Genomic DNA, 16,723 nt, shown 5'->3' with positions numbered 1-16,723 from the left:
GAATCCAGCAGCCAGAAGAGAGAGAAAATGCATGTTTTACATCAGCATCTATAGTATATGAGGCGATGCCCAAGTAGGCACTCAGATATGCATGCATTCATGCATGTAGGTGTGCATGTACACACACACAGTCTTGCATTGATAGATACATGCAGGTAGACATACACACACACCAAAAACAAACAAAGAAATAAAACAAAACCTAACAATTCAACTGAATAAAAAGTAAGCTTTAGAGTCTTATAATTGATTCATTGTTCATTTCTCTTGCTCTGAAATACTTGAGTGTTGTATTCTCTGTTAGAGTAACTAATATACCAGAGACTTCCAAGCGTCTCCACTTCTACAGGTGGTGTAGGAGGTCCGTCTTTCTACGCGTTGCTCTTATTGGCTAAAGAATAAAGAAACTGCCTTGGCCTGATAGGCCAGAACTTCGGTATGCGGAGAAGACAGAACTGAATTTGGGGAGGAAGAAAGCAGAGTCGATATGTGGCAATATACAGATTAATAGGAATGGGTTAAATCAAGATGTGAGAGTTAGACAATAAGAGGCTAGAGATAATGGGCCAGGCAGTGATCTAATTAAAACAATTTCTGTGTGGTTATTTATCGTGTAAGCTAGCCGGGTGGCGGGAATGAACAAACAAGCTGCTCAGACTTGGAATATACTGGGACCCACCATGACAGGCTACCAGACAGGAGCTTCTACTCCTCTGTGAGACCTGGTGAATTCCTCTCTCCCATTTTAGTTTGATTCTTATTACATCAAATACATACCAGTTTCTCCCTCCTGATGGAGGTCAGTGCTTTGTCTGGAGGTCAGGGTTTTGTCTCTAGCATGCACATGGAAGCATTTGGAATCATTGCAGCAGACATCTCTGAGATGATTCTCATTTACAGCAGAACTGAAACTGAAATCTGAGAAGAAAAATTACTGCTTTCAGTCTTGGGCATTTCCCAACAAGCCCATTGATAACTCCTCCTATGCATCAGGTGGTTTGTTACCTCTTTCCCCTCTTTCCCTTCTCCTAGAACACCTGCTAACACAGCACATGAAGTTGATTCTTGGAAAAACAGATAGGAGGGGAGATTGAAACATGGAGAAAAGTGTACTGTAAACAAAATAAGGAGAACAGCAAAATGTTGCATCATTCAATGAGGCAAATTAGTTTTAGTCCCTAGAAGGGCTATTTTATATATGTTGGAAACAGGCTCTCACTGTGTAGCTGTGACTTGTCTCAGACTCACTTGGTAAGTGACTCTCAGAAGGATACAGCACTCGTGTAACATCGTGATAGAGCATATCAAAGAAATATGAGGAGACTGTCTGTGGGGGGTCAAGTCATCCCTCTCTGTCTCCAATCCCTGGGGATTCAGATGATCCTTATGGGACTCACTCTTTCTTCCTCAAAAAACAAAGCAGAAGATGGTGGAGGACTCCCCATCCCATGGAACACATTACAAAGGAAGTCCTTGCACAGGCACTGGGACCCTGACTGTCTTGTTTGTTGGTAGTGCAGCTGCAGACATGCTTAAAAAAATCTAAACAGCTGACTCTGGGCCAGGATCTGTCCCTAACTGTATGAGCTTATGCCTGACAGGAATCAGCAGGGGGTACCTGGGAGGGGGCACGAGGTTATAGCAATTGACAGATTAAGAGAATGCAAGACAGAAACCTAGGATAGACTGGGAGGACTGGAGGTGAATACCAAACAGCTGTGAGTTTATTTCTCTGCCAGCACATATACTAATTACAGGAAAAAGGCAGAACAAAGAGCAGTATATTCAACTAACTCCTCCACCCACCCCCCAGCACTATCCTTGGGAGGAAACTCAAGCAGGTGCATTATCTCACTCAGCTAAGTACCTTCTGATATCTAACAAAGACTGCCTCCCACTGGCAAATCTTAATAGATAATGTTTTCTTTTATCTGGGAAAAAATTCTCTTTCTTATGGCCTTATTCAGAACTTTCTCACAGCCCTCCAGGATGTGGACAGAGCAAGAAGCTTGAACTCCAATGACTTGCTTAAGTCAGCAATGACTCCAGATGGAAACTGAGTCACATGTGGGCTACTACACCTAAACACTTTGTACTCTGAGGGAGGACCTAGGGAGGTGGATGTACAACACTCAAATAATGCAGTATCAGAAATTTCTCTATGTCCAGCCTGTATTCTACTATTTAAACTTTATCCACCAACCCAGTCAGCCTGCAGCCAGAAAATTACCCAAAAGAGCCTCTTCAAGATAATAGTCAAATTAGGGTCTTCAGACATCACTGACCAGATGGATGGCACAGAACATTATGTTTCCATGATATTTCAGTGATGTGGACAGAGTCTCAAGGCATCAAATCCTGTGTGGTGATATATATATATCATATATGTATATATACATATACACATATGTATATGTGTGTGTGTGTGTGTGTGTGTGTGTGTGTGTGTGTATTCCATGAGCGGCTCTGGCTCCACCTCTCTCATGTTGGGAGGATCTTGCAGCTCCTCTTGTCCAGGCAGGCACTGGCAATGCAGAAATGCTAATGGTCAGACTGGATTTTTTCAGTTCCTGTCTCACAAGGTGTGGAAACACAGAACTGGCTTAGAGTGCAGGCTCCTACTGGGACAGATGAGATGAAGTTGGGAAATGGTTGCTTGGCAAACCAAGCATAGATGAAAGCAAATTTTCTCTGCCCATTTCTCAAACGTTCTGTCAGAATCTGTACCCTGGATAAGGAAGTGGTCTTTGAGCTCAGTTTCTTCACAAGTTTCTCAGTTCTTACATCTTCAAGGAGTGCTTTGTTTCTGTATACTTTTTGCCTTGTTTCTATGTACTTCTTTTCATTTTTATTACTGTTATTAATTGAGGTATTGTTTCGTGCACGGAGAGGCAAGAATTTCTCATGATCAGGTACATGAGTAAAGGGGGGGTTCTGAGTTGAGGTAATGCTTTTTAGTCTGTATAAAAATCCACACAAAATAAAGCTTATTGTGCAGTTGTTCACACTCTGCATCCCCTGTGTCCTGATTTGCGCGAGACCCTTATCCAGGGACCACAACGCACTAGACATTGACAAGTGGCGCCTGAACAGGGACCCTGAAGAGGAAAAGTTAGGAAGGGTCTGGAAACATTAACCAGATAAGTAATCTTTATTACAGGGTAATGGGACAACCTAAATCTTCTCTGTATCTTGCTATGCTAAAACATTAACTAAAAACTCATAGTGTTTTTGTCTCTTTTTCTGATTTAGAAATGTGTGTCAAAGGAATTAGAGAATATAATCCTTGGTTTCCAGAAGAAGTCACCTTAGATATAGATACTTGGCAAAGAATTAAAAATAATGTTGAAAAAGCTGTGAGACAGAGTGAGAAAATACCTGTTCGTTTCTGGTCTATATGGTCTATGACTTTTACTGTTTTCAAAGCTATGACGGAAGAGCGTTTAATGACAGATCTGGGAAAGGAGGTTACTCTCTCCGTAAAAATATTGGATGTGGATCAAAAAATTAAAGAGCAAATTGTGGGGGACCAAAAAAGCTTAATCAAGAAAACTAGTTTGTATTTGCAGTACGTTTTAGAGAAACTTAATGGGCTAGAAAAGCAAATGAAAAAACTGGCTGCTGAGTCGAAACAGAAAGTAGTGCTAGCTATAACAGTTATGACCGTGTCTAAAAAATATAAAAATCTATTAGATTTGGCTTCTTTGTCAAGGGGATCTGGAGTTACATAGCCCCCGATCTCTTTCTAAAGAAGCTCAGGTAGAATTAAAATTAGTTGAAGAGTGTATTAAAAATGCTTTTTTGAGTAGAGTGCAACCTAACATTCCTATTAAATTACTATTATTGGATACTTTTCAATATTATACAGGTATTTTAGCTCAAGATATTTTTCCTCTTGAATGGGTTTACACAAAACATACATTTTTAAAAACAATAACAACTTATGAAGAAATATTAGCTTATATAATTCAACAAGGGAGACAACGATGTCTTACTTTGACAGGTCTAGATTGTTCTGCTATAATTTTTCCATTAACAAAAGAAAAAATTGAATACATATTTCAGCTTTCAGAAGCTTTGCAAATTTCTTTAGTTTCTTTTACTGGAAACTTTGAATATCATTTCCCCAAAAGCAAATTGTGGGACTATTTACAAAAGCAAGAATTTGTAATTAATGATGTCGTAGCTGTCAATCCTTTACCTGATGCGTGAACAATTTTTACTGATGGTTCCAAAACTAAAAGTGCTTATTTGGACAGAATCTAAGTACTGAGTAGAATTTACAGATTATTCTTCTGTACAACTAAATGAATTGTATGCTGTTATTAAAGCCCTTCAAGATTTTCCTCAAGAGTTAAATATTTTAGCTGATTTAGCTTATGCTGTAAGAGTTGTACAAAATATTTTTAATGTTGTACTTCATTCCACTAAGAATTCTTTGATAACTTTGTTTAAATTATTACAAACTCTTATTCACAGTAAAAATTCTTACATTTTTATTACCCATGTATGATCACATACAAATTTGCCTGGATATATTACATGTGGAAATGCTTGAGTGGATAACTTAATAGCTTTTTCCTCTGCTCAAAAAGAACAAAAATATTTACATACTAATGCTAGTTATCTACATGTCCAATATAAAATTCCCTTTCCACAAGATAAACAAATTATTTTAAATTGTCTAATTTGTCATCCATTACATATACTTTCTATTCCTCAGGGGGTTAATCCTCAAGGATCTCAATCAAATGAAATTTGACAAATGGATGTTACTCACATTGCAGAATTTGAATGTTTATCTTTCCTCCATGTGACCATAGATACTTTTTCATCATTTTTATGGGGTACCCCTTTGGTTGGAGAATGCACAAATTCTGTTATACAACATTTATTAAAGGTCTTTTCCATCATGGGTATTCCCTCTCTTATTAAAACAGATAATGGACTGCTTATACTTCCAAAAATTTGCTAAGTTCTGTAAATGGTATAACATTGCTCTTGTTACAGGTATTAAATATAATCCACAAGAACAAGCTATTGTTGAATTGCCCATCATACTTTAAAACAACAAATTAAAAAAATTAAAATGGAGGGAAAAGGAAAATTGTGGTATGGAATTAATGTGGGATTTTCAGAATAATGTGAGAGCCATTTTACATCAAGCATTATTCATATTAAATTTCTTAAATCTGTCCAAGGGGATATTTTAAGTAGAGCAGAGAAACATTTTGTAAATACCCCAAATGCTAAACTGGCAGAAAAAAATTTGAGCCAAAATTGCCATAGATGCTGAATGGCAGCCTGCATTGCTAATGGTGAAAGGGAGAGGATATGATTTTGTCTCTCTGCAGGATGGGTGACAATTATGGCTCCCTGACAGCTGGAACAGGGCTCGAAAAGGAGCCAAAGCTGAAGACAGGAGTGAGACGTCGTCATGATGGCCCTCTGGTCAAAGAAGACATTCCAGTATTAGCCACGGCACAGTTATCTCTATGGAAGCGACCTCGTCGACATCAGTCTTCACTCTTACCAACATGGGGTCATGTGAAATCTCTTGCAGCCCAGGGTCAGATTGTTGTTCAGCAGTCCGGAAGACCGGTTACAGCTGAACTTCTTTTTCTGGCCACGTGTGCTCTGCTGTCGGTCTCTTCTGTTCCGGGATCAGCTGTAAGTTACTGGGTTTATGTCCCTAACCCACCTATGTCTGAGCCTGTCTTTTGGGGAGATACTGGTGTGTTAGTGTATACTACTCTCAGTATCCTCTCTCTTCCTCGGAATAATTTGACTTATCTGAATAATTTTGATGGGACTCCGTATAATTTTACTTATGTGGATAAAAGGGAGCCGATATGCTTTGGAAATGGTCCTTGTTTTTCAATGGGATTTCAGCATTGGTTACAACCTGGCATTAAAATCAGCAGATCTCATACTTGTCTTCAAAGACACTCAACATGGTCTATTAATTAGACCCGGGACAATATTATTAAAAATTATAAATTAGCATATCCTGTATGCCCAGATTTTACATATTATAGTTTAAAATATCAGCTATTTATTTGGAAAACTTGTTTGGGCAAATTTGGTAAAATAAATGTATCAATTGGGGCCCATATGGTCAATTTTTTAACACTTGCTATGAAAAAAATATTACCACTTGTGATTTGCTTAATGTTACCAGGGTGAATTGTGCCGAGAATGAAATGATAACTGGAAGCTGTCTTCTGGCATGGGGAGATGGAAGAATCAGTGATAATCGCATTGCCTTACTCATAGCCCCTACTGCAATACAGATGCATATTTGGAAGATTGTAGCTGCCTTAAAACCTGGTCAGCTTTTTAATGAATTGTTTGTTGGAACAGCAGTATCCGCTTCTACTTATAAATTTACCCTGTTTAAAAGTACTAATGTTACTGCTTGTGTGCCACTACCATATGTACTTTTAGTTGGAAGAATCAATTTCACTACTGGAATTAGTTTTTATGATTGTCAATTGTATACATGTATTAATTCCTCTGTTAAGTTTAATCCTCATAATCAATCACTTATGATATTTCAGCAGCGTACACATATTTGGCTGCCTGTAAACTTAGGTCATCCTTGGACTCAAAATCCTCTAGATCATAGTGTTGTAAAATTCTTCAATAAAATATTGAAAAGAACAAAGCATATGTTAGGCATAGTAATAGCTATAATTCTCAACCTTATTGCTGTTGTTGCTACTGCTTCTGTGGCTGGTATTGCTTTACATACATCCTTGCAGACAAAACATTTTGTAGAGCAATGACATAAATATTCTCATGAACTCTGGATTCGGCAAGCTCAAATAGATGTTCGACTTCAGACAGAGATTGGTGAACTTAAACAAACTATGGGATGGTTGGGAAAAAATATTTATCTTTGCAAGAACAAATTACCTTACATTGTGATTGGAATTCAACCACATTTTACATTACTGATTTGGCTTATAATGATTCCTTACATGAATGGAAGATTATTCAAGCTTATCTTTTGGGCAATGTCTCTGCTCGATCTCTCATTGATCACTTACATGATGATATAAGACTTTTGCTAAATCATTTCCTGATTTGAATGCCTTTACCGTTGCACAAATTTTTGCTGAAAAATTGATAGTATTAGATCCTAAGGGATTCTTACAAAGTATTCTTCATACCTCTGGTGGTATGCTTATTGTAATCATTCTGATGCTTTTTTTATTCTTGATTATGTATCAGTTTTGTATTCGACCAAATACGGAAAATTTACATACTTTATGGTTAAAACTCCTTTTGGCTTCAAATAAAAATAAAAAAGGAGGAAACTGTGGAGACACAGAACTGGCTTAGAGTGCTTCTCCTGGGACAGATGAGATGAAGTTGGGAAATGGTTGCTTGGCAAACCAAGCATAGATGAAAGCAAATTTTCTCTGCCCATTTCTCAAACGTTCTGTCAGAATCTGTACCCTGGATAAGGAAGTGGCCTTTGAACTCAGTTCTTCACGCTCTACCAGTTACAAAGGAGTGCTTTGTTTCTGTATACTTTTTGCCTTTTTTCTATGTACTTCTTTTCATTTTTATTACTGTTATTAATTGAGGTATTGTTTCTTGCAAGGAGAGACAAGAGTTTCTCATGATCATGTACATGAGTAAAGGGGGGTTCTGAGTTGAGGTAATGCTTTTTAGTCTGTATAAAAGGCCATACAAAATAAAGCCTATTGTGCAGTTGTTCACACTCTGCCTCCCCTGTGTCCTGATTTGCGCGAGATCCTTACCCAGGGACTCCAATGCACTAGACGTTGACAACAAGGGCCTGAGACTGACTGTTATGGCCCTTGCTCGGGGGCCTTGGCTTCTTCATCTTCTCAGCTCTTATATCACACTGAAGCAAGAAAAACTTTTGCTCTATCTTGACGTAGCTGTAGGTTAAAACTGAGGCCAACATTTAACAGGAACTTTTGCTAACCTGTGTTGTTCTGCTTCTTTAATCAAAAGATCTTTCTTCAGATCAAACAGAAACATTATGATGATATAACTGTGCCAAATACTAATAAGTTATTATTCTACCATGTGTGTCAACAGCCACTGCAGCTACAGCAAGATAGTACTGAATTTGTGGGCTTTTCAGTGTGTTCACTGCAGAAAAGAAGCTTCTCTGACCAAGGCGGAGAGCGGCATTGATCTAAGGGTATAAACATTGATATTGAGATGGTGGTCTGACAGCATGGTCATTTACCATGAACTCCATAGCCATGGGTAAAAACACATTTCCAACACCAGGCATGAATTCTTCTGTGGAATAAGAGGCCTCAATTCAATTGAAAACCAGTTATTTATTCTCATAACCTCCATTCCTGTATCGCACCAGCGGTCAATTATGGGACTGATTGGTATTGTAGGACAGGACCATTGATGGCTTCTCCCTCAGCAGCCTGCACAGTGCCTTCCTGTATTATGAAAGCTTGTCAGGAGCTTGGAGGTTTCCTGGTCAATTACAGATTTTTTTCTTAATATCCTGAAACCATGTGGTTTCTTCAGTAATAGGCTCTTGCCCCATAGTAATGGTGGTCAATCAATAAAAAACAATGACAATAGCTTGTGAAGTTTGGGGAACCTCCGGGTTTTCCAATACAAGTATCTTGTAGGATATGCCATACCTGGACCTGAGATATTGGTTTTATAACCCATATTTTCTGGGAGCAGCATTGTCTACTCATGTAGGATTCCTAAGTTTAAACTGCTTTAAATACATGCATTTTAAATTAGCTTAAAAGTTATTAAGTTTACAGGAGGCTTTCTCATACATTCTTAGTTTTGCTTAACTCACTCTTTTTCTTTTCTCTCTCCTAACTCCTCACCCCCATCCTTATTGGAAACTAACATATTTTTCAGTTCAGTTTTTATATTTTTCAATCCAGAATTTCTTTTTGGTTCTATTTACATCTTCTACATCTTCACTGGTGTAATTTATCCAAGTATTGATTTCTTAGAGTTGTTTCTTTCTGGTGTCCATGACCAACTTCATGACAAGTTTTTAAATTCCTTTGTCCTGGAACTGGAGAGAAAGTTCAGTAGGTCAATCACATTCCATGTAAGCAGTAAGATCTGACTCAGGTCCCCAGTACTTGTATAAATACCTGGTAGATATGGTAGCCCATCTAAAACTTCAGTGCTTCTAAGGTGGAGACAGGGGACCCTAGAGCAATCTGGCTAACTAGACTCATGGACTCAATAAGTTGTGGGTTCATTAACAGACCTACCTCAGTAAATAAAGTGAAGCTTGATCAAAGACACCTGATAACAAACTTTTATCTCCACATGCACACACATGCTCTGCAGTGTGCACATACACACATGTGAACACACATATACATATATACATACCATATACATATCCAGAAATAAATTAAATTATGTCCCAAACAGCATCAAAATCTATGATGCTTTAGTTTAAAAAGTATTTCTTTCCTTTCTTTGGTGGTGCAAACTTTTGCTATTTCTTTGTATCAGCATAAGTTGAGCATTTCTTTGTGATTTTGGAACCTAAAATCTTGTCACTTGTCTTAGTCTTCTATGGCTCTTCATTGGAGGATTTTTTCATCAGATTGAACTTACTGTGTTTCTAAAATCCTTTTCCTCATTCTCTCTATACTGTCTGCCCATGAACTGCACCTCAGACATGCTGCTTTCCTCTATTATCTGGGGACACCAAACTGGAGACATGCCCATCCACATTCCAAGTATGGCAAGACAGAAACAGTTCTCAGGTGTCCCCACACAAACTAAACATTCCATTCAATTCCCATTGTTTTGTTTTATTGAAAAGATTGAGCCTCTCTGTGATGATCCTGACTAGCAGATCATTTTACTGTGACAAAGTCCGGAGAGGTAAGGTTCATTGGATCAGGGATAAAGAAGAGAAAATAGGTGAGCTTGGGAAGACTTGCAGAGGCACCATCTCATGCCAAGTGAGCTTACTAAGAAGTATATCATCTTATGCTCTGTTTCCGGGGGAGAAATGGGCAGAGTCATTAGAAATCTACCACACAGTGGGATGAAGTCATCAGGAAGCTAACCAAGCAGTGATGCGCAAAGGGAACATGGAGAATCTAAAGAACGTGACAAGAACACAGTGGCCTTGGGTATGATAATTACAGTTTATGAGAAAAGTTCCAGTTCTCAGAACATGAAACTTAAAATCCTTTGAGGCCAGTCCCCATCCCCAGACGGTCTTTTCCACATTCACATTCGGGGCAAAGAACTAGGATCCCCTTTTCATTTCATCAGGGACTCTGAGAATGTCTCAGATAGGTTTGTCTTTCAATAATCTGGGAGGTTTCTACCCAGATCTTCTGCAGGATGAAGCCTGAGAGAACGGCATTAGTTGTTACTATTACCTATTTTCTGAGTGACAAACCTCTCCACCAAAGCAATAATCCCAGTCAGAAGAAATCAGATCAAATTAAAAGATGTCTAGGTTTAATGCATGTCAGAATTCCTGGGTGGCTCCTGGTCAAACACGTTGTGGGGGTTGGGACAGGAGAACAGGCATGACAACCAGAGAGAGTAAAGGAAAGACCACATGTGTATTCTCGGGGTGGGGGCAGTTTAAATAGCCTGTAGGAGTAGTCTTGACTCTGCCTGGGGAGGGGTCACCATTTAGCGGGCTTTCTTGTATATGGTGTTTAGACTGAGGCAACTCCCAGGGGAGGGAGCTTTGGAATGGAGTTTTCCATCCAACATATTAAAATGGATGTCAAGGGGCTGGGGTAAAGCCCCCAACTAAATATACCAGACACTTAGTATAAAGGGGTGCCAGGAAGCTGAGGTGATGCTTCCAACCAAACATTCCAGACTCTCTTTGGATAAACGGGCACCAGCTAAAATCTGGCTATTTCTTGAGGGTATGAGGCAACATGGGAGAGAGGAGAGCTGAGAGTTGGTGGGCCCATGCTCTATGAGGGATGTGGCTGGAGAGGCATCCAGTTTACTGCCATCCTGGAGATGTCAGGCATCTGTTCCTTGAGGGAGATGAGAAGGCAGGAGGCTAGGAATGGAAATATTGTTATTACTCGTCTTGTTTGTACTGACAAAGATTCGTGTGCCAGGACGAGGAGCAGATAGACCCTTCATTGTGGTATCTTGGAAAACTGGAGGGTGGAAGATCTTAACTGCTGGACAGACCAAGTATCCTGAGTAGGTGCCCTCTTTAGCCTGGAGAGATGGTACCAGCATGGTTGTCCCAGAAGCTTGGCAGCCAAGGGGGTAGTGAGGATTACCATGTGAGGTCCTGTTCATTGAGGTTCAAGAGACCTAGGAACTAGCCATTTGAGGAGTACTCTGTCCCCTGGGGAGAGTGGGACAGGTTCAGGGGCATTTGAATCCACTGGTGTAGTGGCAAGGAGAAGGCTGTCAGCATGTGAATAGAAAAAAGGCCTCAGAAGAGAGAGGTAGGGTAAATTACTCCACCAGTGGAGGAATTTTGCTCGAAGGTGATGATTAAGGGTAAAGTGTCTGCCATAAAGGAGCTGGGAAGGGCTCAGACCCTCAGGGGAACATGGAGTAGCCCTGAGATGGGTAAGGACAATTGAACCTGAGTTCAATGAAGAGCTTGGTTAGATGTTGTTTGATGAGTCCATTGGCCTTCTTCACCTTTCCAAAGGATTGTGGGTGGTAGGGATTGTGGAATTTCCAGGAGATGTTGAGACCTTCTGATATAAGCTCCATGACCCTGGAAGTGAAGGATGGCCCATTGCCTGGTTGGATAGTCAGTGGGATGCCAAACTGAGGAATGGTGTGGTTCAGGAGTCCCTGAGTCACCACCATATCTTCTGTTTCCCTGGATGCCAGAAACACTTCTATCCACCGTGTAAAGGTGTCCACAAATGTTAGGAGACAACGACGTTTTTTATGAGTAGCCTTATGTGTGAAATCAACCTGCCAATCTTCACCAGGTCGATGTCCATGCAGCCTATGCAGAGGCTCTTGTATATGGAGAGTCCCCTGTGCATTGCCCTGGGCACCAGTCTGGCAGGAGGAGTGAATCTGTGAAATATGATCTTGGAGATGGGTGGGGTCAAAGAGGGCCTCTAAGAAATGGAACAAAGCTTTGGGGTCTCGAACAAAGCTGTCAGGTCGAAATGATTGACAATGTCTAGTCTTGTGGATGAGATGGTTATTTAATTAGAACCATCCATCCTTTGTTTTTGTGCCCACCATTTTTTTTATGAACTTGTCCCTCTCTTCTGGTTAGTAACAGGGCTGATAGAAGAGAGTCAAGAACAAAATATGTTCTTTGTAATCAAAGGAGCTGAATGCCAGCCCTCAGGTCACTGAGTCAGCCTTGGTATTGCCTACAGCCACTGGGTCCTTGAAGGATTGGTGTCCCTGACAGTGAATTATAACTACTTCTGCAGGGAGCAGGAGGGCCTCCGAAAGGTTGGCCACTAAGGGGTCTGTTAACTATGGGAGTGCCCTTGGTAGTAAGGAAGCCCTTTTTCTCTAGAGTACAAAATGGGTATGGGCTATTATGAAGGCATATTTAGAGTCAGTATAAATATTAGTCCGTTGGCCCTTGGCTATCTGGACTGCTCTAGTTAAGGCAATTAATTTGGCCTTTTGTGAGGACGTTCCCATAGGTAGGTGATCTCTTCCACTGTGTTATTGGAAGTGACCACTGCATATGCTTCTTGACAGTTTCCTGATTTGTGTGTAAGGGAACTTCCATGAACAAACAGGGTAAGTTGGGAATTTGTAAGTGGCTGATCTAGAAGACCTGGCTGAGGTGAGCTTAAGGCCTCTACAGCCTCTGGGTAAAAGTGAGAGGAGGTACCAAAGGGAAAGGGAATAGGAAAAAGAGTTACGGGGATTAGGGCAAGAGTGGAGGCCAAAGTAATTTGGGGGTTTTCTAGAAATAGTAAGTGAAAAACCTGGACTCCTAAAGGCCCAAGAAAGGAGGGAGGAAGGGAGGGAGAGGGAGAGAGAGAGGGAGAAAAAGAGGGAGGGAGGGAGAGAGAGAGAGAGAGAGAGAGAGAGAGAGAGACAGACAGAGAGAGAGAGAGAGAGGGAGAGAGAGAGAGAGTAATGATTCAGAAGATCCAAGAGGAAGTGGGTAGAATATACTGTGGTTGGCCTGGACAGGGTGATCTTGAGAGCCTCCCAAGTGAGTTCAGATACTACTGCCAGAGCTCTTAAGCATAGCTGCCATCTATAGTTAGTGAGGTCTAGTTAGTAGGATAAAAAGGTGACAGCCTGAATTCAAGGCCCAACCTGTTGGGTTAGAACTCCCATGGCCAATCCTGATCTATCATTTGTATAAAGGTGGTAACGTCTTGTGGGGTCTGGAAGAGCAAGAGCAGGGGCTGTTAGAAGGGCATCTTGCAGTAGAGAGAAGTTGTGGCAGACGATGGCTGGGTGGATGAGAAACCCCATGGGGGTCTCTCTGGTGGACTGGTACAGAGGTTTGGATGTAATGGCACAGTTAGTGATCCAATGATGAAAGAACCCTAGCAGGCCCAAAAATGAGAGAATCTGAAACCCTGTGGTTGGGGGCTGTAAATCCCTCAGGGCCTGGACCTTGTCAGAGGTGTCTTAGATCCCAGACTGAGTTGAACACCTAAATATACCAACGTGGGAGAGCACAGCCAAGCCTTAGCTGGTGAGACTCAATAGCCCATGGATCCAAAGAAGTTCAGGAGCACAGAGGTGGCCTGTTGGAACAAAGGCAAATTAAGACTGTAGAGAAGGAGGTCATCAACCTACAGGAGAAGCCTGTTAGGATCAGGGTCATAGTTTGAGAGATCCTGAGCCAGAGCTTGACCAAAGAAATGGGACCTATCTTGAAAGCCCTGAGGGAGAATAGTCCATGAAAGCTGTCTGGAGGACCAGGAGTCAGGGGTCTCCCAGGTGAATGCAAAGAGGAAGTATGAGTCAGGGTGTAAAGGGACAGTAAAAAGGCATCTTTTAGGTTCAGAGTAGTAAAGCAGGAGGTGGCAGGATGGACATCCACCCCCATGACTGAATTTGGTGAGGGAAATGTAAGATCTGAGTGAGATGTTAAAACAGGGTAGGCAGCTCTTCTGTCCAAAAGATAAGAAATGGACTTACCCACTACCTGCAGTGTTACCCTAGGCTTGGAGAGGATGATGATGTCACCAAGTCTGGGCCACATCAATCCTCTGCCAGACCAAGTAGTTCTAAGGCTGGCACAGTCTCACTGGCACAGTCTCACTTGCTAATGTTGGTGAGGCTGGATCTCTGTAACATGGCACAGAGGATGAGCCCGCACAGGGGTATTGTAATTTCCAGTGTCCAGGCTGCTGGCAGATAGGGCATGGCCATATAGGCAGTGGAAGCCCAGGGCAATATTGTGCCAAATGGCCTTGTGGCCACATTTGTAGCAGGCTCCTGGCAAGGTTGACTTAGGCTGAGCCCCTGAGGGATGGAGCTTTCTGGTAGACTTCCCTTGTCCCCCTTCTGGGGGTCTCGGTGGCCTCAGGGTGGCTGCTAGGTCTTGGGCTTCGAGTGTTGCCTCCTGCTGCAGCCTTGTCTCTCAGGAGACAGGGGAGGATTGGAAGGGGTTAGTCCAGTGTGTAGAAGGAGTCCAAGAAGTGGGTTGTGGCAGGGAAAGGTAGGGAGAGGCAGTAGGAAGAAGTGGAGGAAGGTGGGTAAGGAGGAGGAAGTTGTCCTTCAACATTTCTTTGAGCTGAGGAGAAAGTAGGTAGGGTGAAGAATGTGGAGAATATTGCTCCATAGGAGGGGGTTGGGTAGTTAGGGTTTGAGGGGTGGAGGAGGGGCCACTGTCTCTGTCAGCATGGTCATGGTGGAACTTTCAGGGTCCTAATTCCCACATAGTTGGGAATCTGGAGGTGCTATCACCCTGGTGACCAAAATGGTGGTGTAAGACACTGGCGACTGAGGGAGAGATGGACGCAAAGTGCTCAGAAACCATGGGCAAATGAGAATTTTGTCTACTTACCCCACAACAACAAAAATTTTCAAGATCAGGGAAGATGGATAATTCAGGAGTTTCTTTTGTTAAGGTCACATTGAGGCCAGATCTTATTGCATAGTGAAAATAGCTGATTGGGACAGATTGTATCAGACAGTCCCAATTTATAAAGATTTTGTAGAAGGCAGCCCATGGGTGATAGAGGATTTGGCTTTGAATTGCAAGATCCCATTTTACAAGTTTATGCCAAATATCAGAATCCTTGAGTCAAAAACAGAGGGGGCATGAGATATGAGTGGGCAGATATCTCTATCCACTCATCGCCACCTCAGCGAGAACTGCTTTGCTGCTTGTGAAGTCAGGCATCTGGCATGTACCCTGGCTTTTACAGATGCATCATCAAATGACAAAAATAAATGTAAACAGGCCCTGAACTCTACAGGCATGTACTTGAAAAAAGGGAAACTCACCAAGATGAAGTCCATCTTGGCCTGGAGGAGAGCAAGAAGGGCATTTTCCAACGCATAGCCCTGGGCCAGCTGGAAAAGCAGCCACCGCCCCGTGGGAACCTCCAAATGTTAAGTATTTTCTGACTGACAAACTTTTCTGCTGAAGAATAATCCTAATCAGACCAAATTAAAAGATGTCCAGGTTTAATGGTGGCCCCTAGGAAAACATGGTGGCGGGGGAGGAGGAGAACCTTAATATATCCCAAATTTGTAACACTTGGGAATAAGCTACAGGAGAAATCTACAGCCAGTGCAATCCAAAGGCAATAACCCACCTCACCCTAGTTTACATCCTCCAGCTGAATCCTCGATTCTGCTGGGTTTACCTTATGAAGTGATGGATGAAGAATTGCTGCATAATCCTGCTGCTCATAGCACTTCTAAACATATAAATTTTCTATCTCCTGAAATGTGTTCAGTAACTGCATCTAAACAATGTTAGACCCAGGGAACACTGTGAACATGTGACTGTATGGGTTCTGTAGCTCACTGTTGTTGCCTGCATGACAGAAGCATACAAACTGTTAATCAGCAGCCAGGAAAATATCTTTTCATTCGTCTAGTGGTGAATTCCCCTGATTGTGAGAAGATGGCTTGAACAGCTGTGACCTGTAGGGGAAAAGCAGCATCCCGCAGAGGCTACAGTCTAGTGGAGACTGTTGGTGCTCTTCTCATTTTCAGCTCCATAATAGGACATGCAATGACCTAGGCCTTACAAATTTACTGAGTCTGGTGAGACAATTCAGGGATAAGCTTGTAATGCTGCCTCCTTTGACCCATTTTATTCTATGACAAAAACCCTGCACTAGGGGCAACAAAATTTCTCAAGATGCTGGATTATAAATAGAATATAATTTTATTGGTATGTGATTTAGAAGTCAGTGTAACAATGTCAATCAAGTTCCTTTTGTGAGTTAATTTTGTAATGTTGCAGTTTCCTCTGAGACCATTGCAACCTTGATAGGAAGTTAGGAAAACAAAAAGTTAAACCACTCAAAATAGCTTCAGAGCATTTCTAAAACCATCCAGATTTTCTAGGTCCCCACCTCCCCAAGAGCACATGTGCAGTAAGTGACTGCTGAGAGTCACTGTCAGACATGTCCAACGGCCTGGAAGAATTAGAGACCAGCAGGATGGTCTAGAAGAAGCACAGACCAACTGAGCCCCTAGAAAGGACACTTTTGGAATGTGAATTAGGATGGCTCCCATAGACTCATGTGTTTGGATGCTTGGTCTACCATTGGTGAAACTGTTTGGGGTGGATTAA

Source organism: Myodes glareolus, chromosome 3, assembly GCF_982192425.1.
Source record: "Myodes glareolus chromosome 3, mMyoGla1.1, whole genome shotgun sequence".
NCBI lineage: Eukaryota > Metazoa > Chordata > Mammalia > Rodentia > Cricetidae > Myodes > Myodes glareolus.
This window is presented reverse-complemented; position numbering follows the sequence as displayed.